This window comes from Lithobates pipiens, unplaced genomic scaffold (assembly GCF_037356315.1).
Source record: "Lithobates pipiens isolate NorthernLeopardFrog02 unplaced genomic scaffold, aLitPip1_a1.2 Scaffold_18, whole genome shotgun sequence".
Lineage (NCBI taxonomy): Eukaryota > Metazoa > Chordata > Amphibia > Anura > Ranidae > Lithobates > Lithobates pipiens.
Genome location: NW_027507758.1, coordinates 571,231,166 through 571,248,283, shown reverse-complemented (window position 1 = coordinate 571,248,283; position 17,118 = coordinate 571,231,166). Strand labels below are relative to the sequence as shown.

Here is a 17,118-nt window from a genome sequence, read left to right as displayed (position 1 = left end):
ATGCTTTCATTTATGCTGTACATATTCTGGGAGTTTGCAACAAAATGACAGATGCTTTATCTCGATTTCAGTGGGACGAGGTTCTCATGTTGACACCGGAAGTGGAGCAGCGTGGGATGCTTTGTCCCTGGCGGCTTTGGAGGATCGCTTTGGAGCCACTGCTGGATTGATTCAGGATTCATTGAGTACTGCAACCTGGAAGACTTACTCAAGGGCCTGATAGGAATGTATTTCTTTGTTGTATGAGGTAGGCGATGGAAGGGTGGACGTTTGCTTTGTTGATCCTTTATTTTGCGAGTCGCAATTTTGGGCGGGGTGTGTCAGTTTCTGCGGTAGATAGAAAATTAGCCAGCCTGGCCTTTTCAAATTGCTGGGGATGCAGGATTGTACTAAGGCGTTTGTGGTACAACAGGCCATGAGAGGGTATCGAAAGGGTCACCAAGCAATCAATTTATGGCATCCAGTGTCGTTTTCTGTTCTAGGTACTATCTTAGGACAGTTACGCAAGGTCTGTTTGTTCTCTTATGAACAAACATTGTTCAGGGCGGCCTTTTTGGTGGCCTTTTTCGGTGCTCTTTGCATTAGCAAGCTGGTCAGTCCTTCTAAACTGGGGGTTTGATGGTAGGGGACGTTGCTTGTTCTGCTTCCTCAGTCAGGATTTTGATTCAATCCAAGACGGACCAGAGTGGCAAGGGGATGTTGGTGCAGCTTTTTTGGGGTAATGGTCCCCGTTTTTGTCCGGTGTTTGCCTTGGAACAGTCATTCTGGTGTGACCGCGGACCAGTGGTGCCCTGTTCCTGCACTCGGATGGCTTGTGCCTAAGTTTCAATTTATAGCAGTCTTTCGTAAATGCCTGGCAGCCGCTGTGTTTAGCCCACTTGAGTACACTTCTAAGTCCTTTCGTATTGAGGTGGCCACAGAGGCATCCCGGTGGGGATTGGATGAGCATACTGTTAGGCGCATTGGTAGGTGGGAGTCCAACCGGTTACGCTCGTATGTTAGACGCATTTACTCTAGATATTTTTATGCGGGTGGGTTTTTTCCTTCTACTGTACTACAGTTTTGTGTTGTTGTTCCTGGTTCCTGTTGGGATGCACTGTTACTTTCTTTTCTTTTCAGGTGTTCCATGATGCCCCATCTGGATTCTGGGACATTCTTTTCTGTTTGGGGTGCCAGGAGGGCATAGGTTAGGCACAATGGCAGGCAGTTAGGGCTACCTCCTGATTTGGGTAACGTCCATCACTCACTTTGCCAGGTTGGACAGGGCCCCTGATATTCTGATTCTTCATGTGGAGGGCAATGATTTGGGCTTCCGCTTTAGTAGGGAGCTCATCAGAGACGGGAAGTTTCATTTTCTTAGACTTCGAACTGCGTTCCCTGACATGCTCATACTTTGGTCAGACATCATGGTTCGTACATCTTGGCAGGTGGCCAGATCGGTCTAAAAAATGAATAAGACAAGGGGTCAAGGTGAACAAGGAGGTGGGGAGGTTTATTGTTATGAATGGAGGTTTGGTTATTCGCCACTTGGATTTGAAGACTGATACTTGGCAGTTTCTTAAGGGTGATGGTGTCCATCTTAATGCAGTGGGTACGGATCTGTGGCTTTTGGGTTTGGAGGATAGGCTACAACAAGCTTTTTGGCTTGTTAGTGTTAAGACCAGTGGGTGTCTGAGGTCAGCTGGTTTAGGCTCCAAGCCGGTGTTTGCAGCTGGGGTCGCAGCTCAGCTATCTGGTGGCTCAGACACAAAAATTTGGCAATGTGGCACCGTCAGGGACCTTGAATCTTGATAGCTGGATAAGTTATGTATGGTTATGTTATGTTTTTATATAGAAAGTGTATGTTTAATAAAAGGCTGTGTTCGGCCATTTTAATTCCACTTATGTTTTGCATGGTCATTCCTGATAAGTAAGGGGGGGAGGGGGTAAGTGGGGCAGACATAGGTAGGGCAGTCTCAGATGAGCTCTTACCTACCTAGTCAAGATATGCCTGGAGCAGAGAAGGAACGGCATCAGTAAAGGGCATACATGACAGGGTGAAAAGGGGAACCGGTTGGCAGGGGTTAATCTGTTATAATTTTAGCAAGGTCAGTCCTTGCACTTAGCTTATTGGCTCAGAGGACGGTTTGACAGGGAGGGGCCGGGAGTTCCGTTGTCCTGAAGGGGAGGTCCCAGCTCACTTGCTGAGAGGAAATCGCCGTAAAGAGCATCCCTTCCACCCACCCTTCTTAGTACTGATTTTACCATTGTAATGTTTTTTCTTAATTTGTTTGATGGTTGCTGTCCTTGACAGAGGTCTATTTATGGTTATTGGGAAAACGGTGGGGATCCATCTGAGGTATGGAGTCCTCGAGTGTGTACGGTACAATGCATATTAGTGTTAAGACTGGTGGATGTCTGAGGGCAGTTGGCTTAGGCTTTGAGCCGGTGTTTGCGGCTGGGGTCACAGCACATCTATCTACTGCCCTAGACACATAAATTTGGCAATGTGGCCCATCGGGGACATCGAATCTTGATAGCTGGATAAGTTATGTATGGTTATGTTATGTTTTTATATAGAAAGTGTATGTTTAATAAAAGGCCATGTTCGGCCATTTTAACTCCACTGATATTATGTGTGGTCATGCCTGATAAGTAGAGGGGGCGGGGGGAGGGGGTAAGTGGGGCAGTCTCAAGTGAGCTCTTACCTACCCTAGTCACGCTTTTGCAGTTCTTACCTGCAAACCCTGACATTGTCACTGTGTGTGTGTGTGTGTGTGTATACTCTGTATATTTCTCAGAAACCTAAAGAAATCAGGTGCGCTGTACCCATGCAAGGACCTCCATTAACTTCAATATCCATCTGCAAGGTATGGTCACATTCTAGCCTACAGATTTCAGTTGTGAAATTCTTACCTCCTTGCTGCAGATCTGTGACTCCATTTCACATGTGGTGTTTGGCTTCTCTGTTCACCTTTGGGCGTTTCCTGCTCCACTGTGGGTTTATATCCTTTCCCCTTCTATAACTTCAGTGCAATGCTGCTTGCCTGAGCAACTTTCCAGTTCTCTGAGCACCCGTTCACTTGTCTCTTGTGTATCCTGTATTAGACTACCCGTGTACAGTCCTGACTTTGTTTACTGTCTATGCTTGTTCGCTACCTCGGACCTCCCTTAAAGCGGGAGTCCACCGGGACTCCGCGTTTTTTTTTTTTTTAAAAGCCAGCAGCTACAAATACTGCAGCTGCTGACTTTTAAAATAGTGACACTTACCTGTCCAGCGCACCCGCGATGTCGGCACCCGAAGCCGATCTCTAGGTCGTCTGTCGGGTCCTGCCGCCGCCATCTTGGGTATGGGAATCAGGAAATGGAGCCTTTCGGCTTCATTTCCCGGTTCCCTACTGCGCATGCGCGAATCGCGCTGCGCAATAAGGACGCTCCCCGCTGCCTCTGGGATCTATGTGTTTCCCAGCAGGCAGCGGGGCACTTGCGGGAAGGGGCGGGCACTTGCGGAAAGGGGCGTAAGTTACGCCCCTTTCCGCAGAGAGCTATCCCGGAAGTAGGTGCAGTTACCTGGATTATCCAGGTAACTGCACCCCCCTCCCCCCTGAAAGGTGCCGATTGTGGCACCGGAGGGGGGGAGGGTTCCGATGAGCGGAAGGTCCACTTTAGGGTGGACCTCCGCTTTAACCTCAGCTTTTCTCTTGCTGCTTGTACTCTGCACAAGTGTTTGGTCTCCGCATCCACAGCTGGGCCTACCTGGGTGCCACAACCTGGTTCCAGCTTACTGCAAGTCCATCCCCACCATCAGGGGCTTTGGTAAAGAAGCAGGCTGGGGCTTAAACTCTGCATCCTGGGGAACCCTGAGCTAGCGATCTACAAAGGGCTCACTATTACAGACTCTTGACACCTGTAATCTGTAACATATAGGTTTTCTGTGAGTGGTTGCTGGTATGACCAAGTCGAAACTGGGATGTCATTATGCCATGACACAAGGGTCTGCACTATAAGATTTTATACAAGTTTGGAACCACAGTTTATTTGTAGAAAAATTAATCAGGCAAATGCTGTAAAATTGTACTTTATTCATAAGACTTAAAAGCAACAAGCTTGCACCTCCTCAGTCCTCTGTTTGGTTGGGTCTCTGCTCTCTCTTCATGTGTTCCTGCTCCTCTCTGGTCAGTCTGCAGCCGCTCTGATAGTCAACATGTCCAGGCTGTGTTGTGGTCCGTAGGGTCCACTGCGTATTTCAGCTGCAGCCTCCTCTATCTCATCACATACTCCTGCAACTGATCGGCTTAAGGCGGGCAGTTGTGATCACAATTAGCTGGCCACATCCCCTCACTAATACTAACCAATCATGTAAAGAGGCAGGCACCACCTGACCTGGAGGTGGAGGAGGGATCTGTCAATATGTCTGTTATGATCTGTGTTACCTGGAACTGCACTATGTGTTTTGCCATAGTGACTGAACCAGAAACAATCAGTTGTCTGTGATAGATCATAATTTTCAGGATTCTGCCCAAGATAAGGTCTAAGCAGGACATGGGTCGGATTTTCGGGACTGTCCCGGTCATTTCAGGACTGTTGGCAACTATGTTAATGGGGTGCTGCAGAAGAAAAGAATAGTATACTGAAAGTTTTAGATCCCCCTCTCATGGAAGTTGTGAATACAGGTTTTGTATCTTGTACCACGAACTAAACGAAAATAAAATTAGAATTGAGTCAATTGAGGAAAAAACACCTAGCCTGCCACTACCACCTAGCCTGCCACCACCACTTAACCTGGCACTACTGTATAACACCTGACTTGGCTCTATATGACCTAACCTGGCTTTATATCACCCTAACCTGGCACTATATCACCCTAACTTGGCACTAGCCTATCCTAACCTGGCACTATATCACTTAACCTGGTACTATATCATCTGCCAGTATACTACCCTAACAGCACTTGACGGTGCGCTACCTGTCTGCCTGGGGGGGGGGGGGGGGGGCGGGGCAGATATAGGATCCGCCCTGGGTGCCAATTTTGACGCCAATTTGCCCAGCCATGCCGTTGTGCCGACATACATCGTCTTGCGCTGATTGGCTAGTGGTTGATATTGCATGCATCCTCTTTACCTTGTTTATGTGACTTGTTAATTAGTTAATGTTAATATAGATTATTGTCGGCTATTAGTTGCTAGATGTGGATTAGCATGCTGTTTATGTTGGCTGTTCCTTAGATGTGCTGTTTACAGTTTGCATTGTGTGCACCAGTAAGGTTCAATTCCAATTCCAGTTTTTTCTTACATATTTCATATGGATGAGGTACTTTTCAATAGTCCTAATTCATTTTGTACAGTTTGCATTGTTACGATTACAGGTTGCATTGCTAGGATAATGTGATTAAATTATTATCTGATCTTACACGGTATATATTCTGCGTGAATTTACAATAAAGAGTTTGAGTAGTGTCGTAGCGTCGTATAGATCTTGGGGGGTCAACGAAAAATAGGATTTTTTAAATAAAGCTTACCTATAAAATCCTTTTCTTGGGACCACATCACAGGACACAGAGGCTTGGTAATTACTTAGTGTGTTAGATAGTACCTTCAGGTGATTGGACACTGGTAACCCTAATTACAAGGTGAGTTCCTCCCCTATATAACCCCTCCCATATGGAGAGTACCTCAGTTTTGTAGCAAAGCAATAAGTACCCCACGTATAATCCTTAAGAGGGGCGGGAGCTCTGTGTCCCGTGATGTATTCCCAAGAAAAGGATTTTACAGGAAAGCTGTATTTAAAAATCCTATTTTCTTGTTCATACATCACGGGACACAGAGCTTGGTAATTACTTAGTGGGATGTTCTCAGTGGCCCTTTCAGCTTTCATACTTAGGGGGGGCACATGGGGGGACAAGGGCAAAAGTAGAGGGGCCAACTATAAAATGCAATTATATATATCCTGGGGCCATTTACTTCTGTTGTGGGGCCCTTTAGTACGATCCTGCAATGAGACCCTTTCACGTTTTGCAGTGAGCCCCCTTCCTATTGTATTGGGGCCCTCCAGGGTGGCAGAAAACAAGAGGTATGTCACCAGCACATCAGGAAAATATAAGGGTCCAAAGCAGTGGGATAACTACCATGGTTGCAGAGGTGGCACTTTCGACCGGGCCCTGGTGTTCTGCCACTGTGGGGTTTCCCAGCCTCCTCTTGCTGTCCTGCCCCTACTATTGACAGCGCTGGCCTGGCACCTGTCTCTTTGGCAGTGTCAGCAGTCTATTAGGACTTCGTGCTGGTGACATTATGGGTGCATGCAGGAGAAGGCCGACACTATTGGTTGTAGGGAGCTAAGCCCCCAGCTGGTCACCTAGTGGCAAGAATGCTGCCAAACCTTCTCTGTTGTTCTCTGTTGCCGATTAGGATGTGATCCCGGTGATGCTCCCAGTCAGATCTAATAAACACAGTATTTATTAGAATCAACAGTATATATATATATATATATATATATATATATATATATATATATATATATATATATATATATATATATATATATATAAAAGCAACTGTATGTTCAGCTGCCATGTGGGCTCCATGCCTGTAAGGTGTAGGCTTTGATCAATAAAATAACTCTCATATTTAATGTAGCGCTAACCCCCGAAGGAGCTGCTGGTTTGATTGGGCTTACCGTTACCTTCTTCTCCTCGATTTGTGTCTAGGGGTTTCCCCGTGGTAGATGGCCCAGTAACTTGAGAGACTGACGACAAAGCCGTATAAAAGGATTTTTATTTGCAAAAACGTAGACAACGAACAGTCTCTTAAAATAGGATCAGAGGGTTAGGAAGAAAGTTCAGGTACTCTTAATGTCAAAGTCAATAATGAAGGACTTGCTTACTTTGACTAAATCCAGAGAATAGCCATTCACAACTGGATGTTCACTCAAGTTGGATAGTCCCTCTCTCACAAGGCCTAGCAGCCAACAAGGTGCTTTACTCAGGAACAAGTCTCTGCCACAGACGTTTTTGTAGAACATACAGGAACAAGTCTCTGCCACAGACGTTGTTGTAGTGCGATACCCACAAGACTGTATTCACTCAGGCCGCGTACACACGCGGGGACTGTTCGCTCAACTTTGTCCGTCAAACAGTTTCAGCGGACAGTCCGCTCAAAATTAGCATGGACGGACTTGCCCACACACGACGAACGAACAGTCCGCTGAAACCGTGCGCGATGACGTGAACGGCACGTACGACGGGACTAGAAAACGACGTCCTATACACTGCAATGCAAACTTCGGTGTGTAAATCCTTTCTGAGCATGCGCGGAACTTAGTTTGACGAACAAGCCTACACACGAGGGGACTGTTCGCTGAAACAAAGTTTCAGCGGACAGTTTTTCGGAATTTCCGAAAAACTTTGTTCAGCAGACTGTCCGCTGAAACTGTCCGCTGAAAGCCCACACACGAGCGGACTGTCCGCCGAAACACTGTTCAGCGGACAAAGTTGAGCGAACAGTCCCCGCGTGTGTACGCGGCCTTAGGTACTTCAGCCCCACCAGGCTCTTGCTAAGAAGCCAACCCGTACGTGGCCTTCTTCTGAAGAGTCCTCCCTCCCCTGGATATCTACGAAGTTACTGGGCCTCTCCAACTACCGGAAACGGCACCGGACCACCTCGGAATCCTTCTTTAGTTTCCTTGCCTCGGCTAGCCAGCCCCGAGACAATAAATCGGGTGGATCCATACCCCAGGCCATAGCCTTCCTGGGGGCTGGTCAGGAGGACTAGGACCATGAAGTCAGAACATACTTCTGGGTGGAAACCCCGAACCACGTGACATCTGCATCTTAAATACCCTCTCCCAGAAAGCACAGCAAGAGTGACACTCCCACTGGGCAGGCTCCAAGAGAAGGTAAACTTAAAGCACCCAACCAGACTGTGGTTCCATGTCTGCCAGAAGAGACAGTGCCTCCTTTGGCCAGGTTGAACCTCCTATAGTCCAGTCAGACTGATGCTGAGGTCCAAATTTGAAACAATTGTACCCAAACCAAACTGCAGTTCAGGTGTAACTTTAACTTTCAAAACATACAGCGAATGCGCTTCAGGAGCCGGCGCTACATTAATATTAGATTTGACTAAGAGCATCACCTGGATTGCATCCCGATCGGCATGTCAGAGAAGGCTCCACTGCTGCTAAGCAGCCTGCAGGGAGCTCAACTGTCTACAACAATTAGAGATGGGCTTGGGTGTGCTTGAAATCCCACATACCTGATCCCGCCAGGAAGCTGACACTCCACACGGTTTATCACAGGCAGGGAGACATTTCCTAATCTGTGCAGCTGCGAACCGGGAAATGTCTCCCAGCCTGTGATTATCCATGTGCATTGTCTGCTTCCTGGCGGGATCAGCCAAGTGGGATTTCAAACACTCCTAAGTCCATTTCTAACAACCAATTGTGCTGGCACTCCTGTGCATGAGCCCATCAGCCCCATAAAGTAACCAGCACTGGGTCCTAATGTGCTGCTGCCATGGAGACAGAGACCCGCGTTGCCAATAGCCGGGACAGGACAGCAACCCCGATAGTTCTACCAATGGTCCACAGTGGGAGGATTCCTCCATCCACCTGTAATGTGTAGATGGGGGAAATGGAACATTCTTTTTTTCATTGAACCAAATAGTTGAATGAAAAAAAGTGATCAATGTATGGTCTGCTTAAGACCCCTTTCACACTGAGGCAATCTGAAGGCGCTATAGTGCTAAAAATAGCGCCTTCAAAGAGTGTCTCCTTTCAATTCAGTGTGAAAGTCAGAGGCCTTTCACACTGGAGCGGTGCAAAGGCAGGATGGTAAAAAAACATCTTGCCAGACACATCTTTGAGGCGCTGTAGGAGCGGTGAATGCACAGCTCCTACAGTGCCTCTGCCCATTGAAATCAATGGGCATCACCGGCGAACCGCCGGCATAGCTAGTGGCCAAAAAAGGTTTTAACCAGGAAACATATGCCTTCCAGATTCTGTAGTAGATGAGCCTGGAGGCCGGCTTCCTAGCATTAACCAGAGTGAAAAGGACTGATTCCAAGAGCCCACAGCTTTTCAGAATGTGGGTCTCAGCAGCCAAACCGTCAAATTCAGACTTCGTAAGGCAGGATGGAATATTGGACCTTGTGAGAGTAGATCTGGGCGCAGCGGAAGAACCCAAGGTCTTCTCACTGCCATCTTTACGATCTCTGCATACCAATGTTGCCTGAGCCAAGTCGGGGCCACCAGAATGACCGACTTTGCTTCCCTTTTGACCCTCCGAAGGAATCACGGAAGAAGTGGAATTGGAGGGAAGGCATAAATCGGAGAGTATCGATCCCATGGAATCATTAAGGCATCTGACCTTTGTGCTAGCAGATCCTTTGTTCTTGACACAAAGCTGTCCAGTTTTCTGTTGAACCTGGATGCAAACAGGTCTACATCCGGGGTACCCCAATTTTGACATATGGTCTGAAATATGTCGGGGTGTAGAGGACATTTACCTGGACACAGCTGCTGGCGGCTAAGAAAATCCGCCTGCCAATATTCTACCCCTGGAATAAAGACCGCAGATTCCCCTCCTTTTGGGCATCCAGGTTCCTGGTGCCTCCTTGGTGATTGATATAAGTCATAGCCGCGGCATTGTTGGACTGTATCCGGACAGGATGATCCTGTAGTCTGAAAGTCCAGACCTTGAGGGCTAGATGAATTGCCTGAATTTCCAGAATGTTGATGGGCAAGAACCTTTCAGATCTGGACCATCTTCCCTGGGTGGAAGCTTATTTCAGAACTGCTCCCCAGCCTAATAGGCTAGCATCTGTGGTTACAAGTTTCCAAGTAACTGGGACAAAGGACTCTCCTTTTAGAAGATTCTTGGTCAGTAACCACCAAGTGAGGCTCTGGCGCACCCCTGGGGATAGGCACATTGGAAGATCCAAGGCTTTAACCCTCTTGTTCCAGGCAGAAAGGATGCTGCTTTGTAAAGGCCTTGAGTGAAACTGGGCGTAAGGGACAGCCTCGAAAGAGGTAACCATTTTCCCCAATAGTCTCATACATAGCCGGATGGAGGGATTTCTCCTTGCAGAGACTAGCCGGACCAAATCTTTTATGGCCCTGGCCTTTGATCTGGGTAAGAACACTCTGCTTTGGACTGTGTCTATGACCATGCCCAAATACTCCAGCCTTTTTAGGGGCTGCAAGGAGGATTTCTCTAGATTGAGGACCCAGCCTAGGTACTCTAAGTACTTTACCGTACAGAGCACATTGTGGCTTAGGCGTGTTACGGACTGTTCTATGAGTAGCAAATCATCCAGATAAGCTGTCACAGTTATGCCTAGAGCCCTTAGATTTGCCAGGGGCAGGGCTACAACTTTTGTGAATACTCGAGGAGCGGTAGCAAGACCAAAAGGAAGGGCCATAAATTGAAAGTGGAGCCGATCCACTGCAAACCTTAGGAATATTTGGTGAGCAGGAAATAGTAGCACATGCAAATATGCATCTTTGATGTCTATTGATGCCAGGAATTCTCCCCCCTGAAGGGTGGAGACTACTGAGCAGATAGACTCCATGTGGAAAGGACGAATGTCTAGAAATTGATTCAAGTCTTTTAGATCCAGAATAGGTCTGACATCTCTGTTTGGTTTTGTACCCGTAAAGAGGTTTGAGTAGAACCCTGAGCTTTGCTCCTCCAGGGGCTACCTCTATAATTACCCCTTGAGATAATAGACATTCTAAGGCCAGAAGTAAGAGCCTTCTTTTTTCTGGATCTCTGGAAACGAGATGGCGGAAGCTCCTGGAACTCTAGCTTGTAGCCTAGAGACACCGTGGAGGCTACCCATCTGTCCTGAATCTCTTCCTGACAGGCACCTGCAAACTACAGCAGCCTTCCCTCCACTTAGCCGAGTGAGTTTGATTGGGGAGGCCATCGCCACTGCCTGAAGGATGAGGCTCCAGGAGTTGGGGACAGAGAATGTCTAAATGAAGGACGTTTACTCTTCCTTTTGACCAGTAACAACATGTTTTTTCACCCGGTAATCTTCTGGATATTTTTGTTCAGATCATCCCCAAACAGTGCGTTCTCCATGAAAACAGGAACCCAGTTAAATACTTTTTGCATGAAGCCTCCGCTGCCCAATGTTTAAGCCCACGAGACTTGCGCATGTGTACCAGCAGGAGAGTGAGGCGAGATGCTTGCTGAGCAGAATCCATAATGGCATCAACCATAAAACACAAGGCTTTAGGAAGGTCTGCATTGATCTCGGCCTCCTCAGTGGAAAGGAGGCTAAGCACCTGCTTCATTTGTTCCTTGAGGAACTGGCACATGCCAATTGCTGCAACCTTAGGCTGGACCACAGCACCCACCACAGAGAAAGAGGCTTTAAATAAAGTTTCCAACTTTTTGTCAGTTGGATCCTTAAACCCTTGAGCATTGTCCTCAGGACAGGTCAGGCTCTTATTCACTCAAGAAACAACTACATCTATGGCTGGGACTCCCCATTTCTTGGTGAAACTTTCCTCCACCGAATAAAGCATAGAAAACATTTTAGGAGGAGAAAATAGTTTATCTGGGTGACCCCAGGCCTCACATAACAATTCATCCAGTAAAGGATGAGTTAGGAAGGCATACGCAGCCAGGGAGGAAACAGGAAATTGCAGCCTCAGGAGAGGGCAATCTATATGTGGTATGCACCAACTCAGTATAGTATTGCACCTGCGCTTTGAGGGCCTAGGAGGTAGAAGGGAGCTTCTTCTCTTCCCCTGATTCGTCCAACTGCACCTGATCCCTATCCTCAGATAGGGATATATCCTCATGATCAGAATGCTCATCCAGCAACCCAAAGCAGATGGAGGGGATCTACCCCTTTTTCTGCTATTTTTTAAGGAAGCTGTGACAAAGGTAGTAATCCTTCCTTCTAAACCATCCAATGCAGCATTTAAAGCATCTTCTGTGACATAAACAGGGACAGAAACATTTGGAGAGGCTGCAAAACCTGACGGGGTACAGACTCATCCTGTGAGACTGCCACCAGTCTTGATAGTCCCCTAGATGTAGGCGGCAATTTTCTGGTGCCTCTTTTACCTCCCCCTGAAGCCCTCTTACGAGGACACATAGTCCTAAGCAGCAAAGCAGAGGTACTAGTGTAAAATGCATGTGCTATAGTCTTATAATATAAACATTAGCTACAAACTGCACAACCTGATGCCAAATAAGTGTCTTAGGTTTGCCAGGATCCGATCCACTGAGATGCTTACTGCCCACAGCTCTGTGTCCCACCGTTTACAGGAGCTCTGGTGGCTTGGGCTTTGAAAAAATTCACCTGCGCACTATCGCGCTGTGTACGCCATACTTCCCCACCGACCCCACCGTAAAAGGTAAGTGAAGACAATCCTAAAGTTTATACATTATGGATTATCTTCTGTGAGCAGTTTGTATGTCCTACCTGGTTTCCGCCACTAGAGGGAGTAAGAGACATACCTGGTGTATACCTACATGCCTTCCAGGGTACACGCTTAGTGAAGTTGGTTTGTAAAGCCGCTCACCTCCTCCGCTACAGGCTTTGCCACATAAACCGGAAGGATGGGATCCCACGCAGTCTGGGGGTCCCACGCAGTCCTCAAGTGGTCTCCTTTCTCCCCCTTGCCCCGGCCACCGCCATGATGGTACTTTCACACTGGGGCGTTGAGGACGTCGGCAGTAAAGTGACGCTATTTTTAGCGACGCTCTACCCTTATTTTTTTGGGCTGAAAAAGGGTTAAAACCACCCGCAAATCGCCGCTGATTTCAATGGGCAGGGCTGCTTAAGGAGCGGTGTATGCACCGCTCCTACAGTGCTGTAAAGATGCAGCTTGCAGGACTTTTTTTGGTGTCCTGCCGGCACACTGCTCCAGTGTGAAAGCACTCGGGCTTTCACACAGGAGAGAGAGGAGAGGCTCTTTACAGACGCTATTTTTAGCGCTATAGTGCCTGTAAAGCGCCTTAGTGTGAAAGCAGCTTGAGTGCTTTCACACTGGGGTGGTGCACTTGCGGGACATTAGGAAAAGTCTTGCAAGCAGCATCTTTGGGGTGGTTTGGGAGAGCTGTATACAGCGCTCCCAAAACGCCCCTGCCCATTGAAATGAATGGGCAGCGCTTTCAAAGCTTTTGAAAAGCGTTTCGGAAACCCCGCATTTGGGTGCTTTTAACCCCTTCTTTGAGGTTAAAAGGACCCCACTAGCAGCCGAAAAGTGCCTCACTTAAGGACCGAGCCTCTTTCTGAGATTTGTTGTTTACAAGTTAAAAACATTTTTTTTATGCTAGAAAATTACTTAGAACCCCCAAACATTATATATATATTTTTTCTAACACTTTAGAGAATAAAATGGCGGTCATTGCAATACTTTCTGTCATATTTGCACAGCGGTCTTACAAGCGCATTTTTTGGGGAAAAAATACACTTTTTAAATTAAATTTAAAAATAAGACAACAGTAAAGTTAGCCCATTTTTTTTTATATTGTGAAAAATGTTATGCCAAGTAAATTGATACCCAACATGTCATGCTTCAAAATTGCACCCGCTCGTGGAATGGCGACAAACTTTTACCCTTAAAAATCTCCATTTAAAAAATTCTACAGGTTGCATGTTTTGAGTTACAGAGGATCATGACGATACTTCACATGTGTGGTTTGAATACCGTTTACATATGTGGGTGCTACTCACGTATGCGTTCGTTTTTGCACATGAGCTCGGCGGGACGGGGCGTGTTTAAAAAAAAAATGTATTCTTATTTATTTTACCTTTTATTTTTACACTGTTTAAGAAAAAAAATGTTCACTTTTATTCCTATTGCAAGGAATGTAAACATCCCTTGTAATAGAAAGAAATTATGACAGGACCTCTAAAATATAAGATCTGGGGTCAAAAAGACCTCATACCTCATATTTACACTAAAATGCAATAAAAAAAAAAAATTATCATTTTAATAAATGAAAAAAAGAAAATTGCCCTTTAAGAACTATGGGCGGAAGTGACGTTTTGATGTTTCTTCCATTTTGCAATGATATGCAGATGGGTGGGGGCCATCTTCCCCTCACTCATCTCCATGTCAAGCCAGGAAAAGGATCTGATCGCCTCCGTTGCTACGGGCGGCTCTGGTAAGTGGCAGAGGGCACCGGAGTGTGGCGGGAGGGGAGCCCCCCTCCCGCGACCGATAAAAGTATAAACAGAAACAGTTTCTGGACAGCTGCACTCTTAAAAAATAGCCTTCTTTTATTGATAAAAATTCACATAAAAAATCAAAAAGATGGAAAAAAAGCTGACGTTTCGCACTAGCGGTAGCGCTTATTCACCTGTTTATTGCTATTAGCAATTGCCAGCACCTACGACTTCCGAAGCAAGAGAATGATTCATTGTCTGTTTGTTTTGCTGGAGCGGTGATATCTCCCTTTTCCTATTTCAAATTTCTGGACGTTGCTAAGCCGATAAAAGGGATTTTCGTGGTGAATCCAGCACAGAGACCTCTTTTATCTGAAAGCGGACCGCCCGCTGAAGAAGAGGATACCGAGGTTATGGCAGCTAGCTGCTGCCATAACAACTACTTCCTTTTCAAAGTACCGACATAAAACTGCGGCGGCGGTCCGTATGTGGTTAAACAGCGGTAAAGAGCTGCATCACTAATGCACGGGTGGCCCCAGTGTGAAAGGGGCCTAAAACAGGGAGACTCTCAAGGAGACCAAACCATAACTTAGTTCCTATTGGACACTGATTATTCCTACTAGCTAAGGTCAGTGCCATGGCATTTAATCACTATCGTGGCAATTAGACAGTTCAGTATGGCAGCCACTTAAGGAAAGGTTCTGAATATACTGTATGTAATATATGTAAGTATTTCTTTATTCATCTATTATTGTACTGGGCTGGGGAATCACTGTAACAAAAAAAAATTATAAATCACACTTTTTAAGCTTTATTTAACGCATGCAGCATATATAGTTCAAGCTAGCAGATTTACTGTTCCACGGTCATTCTATTTGCGATCTATTTTTTATCAAAATAGCCTCTGTAGTGAACAGGTCTTCTGTTAATTGCTTGTTGTCTCATTTTTTGTAGGTCCATACAGCAATGAAACATTTGGGCTCGGCAGCCTCCAATGCGTTGAATGCCAGGGGAGCAGATTTCATACTGGCACTTACCACCCATCATACCACACCTGAATGAATCCGCCTGGAAATCTGAATAACACAGACAGACATCATTAATAACAATGCTCCACAGAACTATTACAAGCTAGAACAGTGTTTTTCAAACTTTAAAGGAGTTGTAAAGCCTAAAATTTTTTTACCTTAATGCATTCCTTGTCTTTAAAATTATTGACAATCTTAAAGTGGTTGTAAACCCGTTACAACCACTTTTACCTACAGTTAAGCCTAGATTAAGGCTTACCTGTAGGTGCTCGAAATATTTTCCAAACCTCCATTGTTTAGGAGATATTTACAAAAAAGTTTGATCGCCGATGTCTACGGCGCATGTGCCGCAGACAACGGCGCAGGCGCACTTTAGACTCCTTTAGAAACGGCGAGCATTTCTAACTAGTAATTCCGGCAATCTGCGATTTTTATTGTGACTGCAACATTATGGTGGACACATCGTACAATTTTTAGCTAATAGGAACACACAATCTGTCACTCCTCTCAGAACAGTACAGGGAAGTGTGTGTTTAATACACTCGTCCCTGTTCTGTCTCTTCTGCACACAATCGCTTGTGGCCGGTGGTCATCACAACCATTGGCCACGAGCATCGGCACCCCCTGCTGTGCAGCGGGTGCGCACGCACGCCTGCTATCCCGACTCCCGCAAGCCAACGTATAGCTACGGCGGCTTGCACAGGGGAGCCAGCCTGGCACAGTATTACTGCGGCGGTTGGTCGGGAAGCCGTCAAAATTATAGACAATCTTAAGGCGTCCTTTAAAATTATAAACAATCTTAAGGCGTCCTTTAAAATTATAGACAATCTTAAGGCATCCTTTAAAATTATAGACACTGTTAAGGCATCCTTTAAAATTATAGACACTGTTAAGGCATCCTTTAAAATTACAGACAATGTTAAGGCATCCTTTAAAATTACAGACAATCTTAAGTCATCCTTCAAAATTGTGGAAAGTCTTGAGGCACCCACTTCCAAAATGTGAAAAACTATTTTAATAGCTTTACATAATGCATCCAAAGGTAGGACACCCAACGTTAGAGGTGATTTATTCTTCCAAAGCAATTACACTTTTGCACACTGGTATTGACTAGTATTCCTATGTTTCTCTTCTCCCTCAATTTTTCTCCATCAGTCAGATAATGTGACCCCAGTGCTGATGGAGAGGGGCACAGCAGGGCCAAACAAGGATGCTGCGGAGGCAACAGACATCCTTCTTATTAACTGATGACATCATTGGTTGTTAGGATGCCGGTGTCTGGAAAGTCATAATGTGGCATAATGAAAACCCATGGCTTTATGTAACTAAAAGGCAGGCTTGATCCACCTGCTGGCTTATATACAATTTGTGATCCATTTTTAGGTATTTTGCCAATACACCCCTGAAGAAACCTCAAGGCACCCTGGTTGAAAAAGGCTGAGCTAGAAACATGGGCAAACAAAATGAAGCCATTATTAAAAAAATCCATTCTTTCAGGCAGGCAGAGATAGCGGTTGGGGTAGGAAAGCAGAAGAAACCTACCATGGACTTATTAAAATTAGTTTCCACAATGCTCTGAACCTTTGTCAACTGACCCAAGACCAGCAAAATGACTTATGATTGTTCACGCAAATTTTCCAACTTGTTACAAAATCTCAGTGTGACCTGCCTGAAGCTCTTCTGAATTTGAAGGAGGAAGGTTTTGGGGTCTACTGTTCACTAGGCAAGTTGCATGAGAAACAGCAGATGCCATCCATCATCGCCAGTTTATAGTGAACATGTAGTCTAATCTAATCACCCATTTTATTCCCTCAATTTTTAATATATCCCCAACATTTCAGCTTTCAGTCCTGGTTGTTCCTAACAGCTCTGGTCCTCATTGACAACTAGAAATTAATCAGAGTGGTTACGAGTCATGTGACCATTAGGTCAGCTATGGCATAATTATGTCACGTGGGCTGGAGAAAAAAAACTAGAAAAAAACT

General features: G+C 45.9%; 1 long non-coding RNA gene across 1 annotated transcript; it reads left to right on the top strand.

The window, feature by feature from the left end:
* The first annotated feature begins 75 nt into the window (after positions 1–75).
* LOC143989027 (uncharacterized) lies at positions 76–15,296 on the top strand. The gene is made up of 2 exons (XR_013276961.1): positions 76–247; positions 15,060–15,296. It is a non-coding gene; the product is annotated as an uncharacterized LOC143989027 (long non-coding RNA).
* The last annotated feature ends 1,822 nt before the right edge of the window (positions 15,297–17,118 follow it).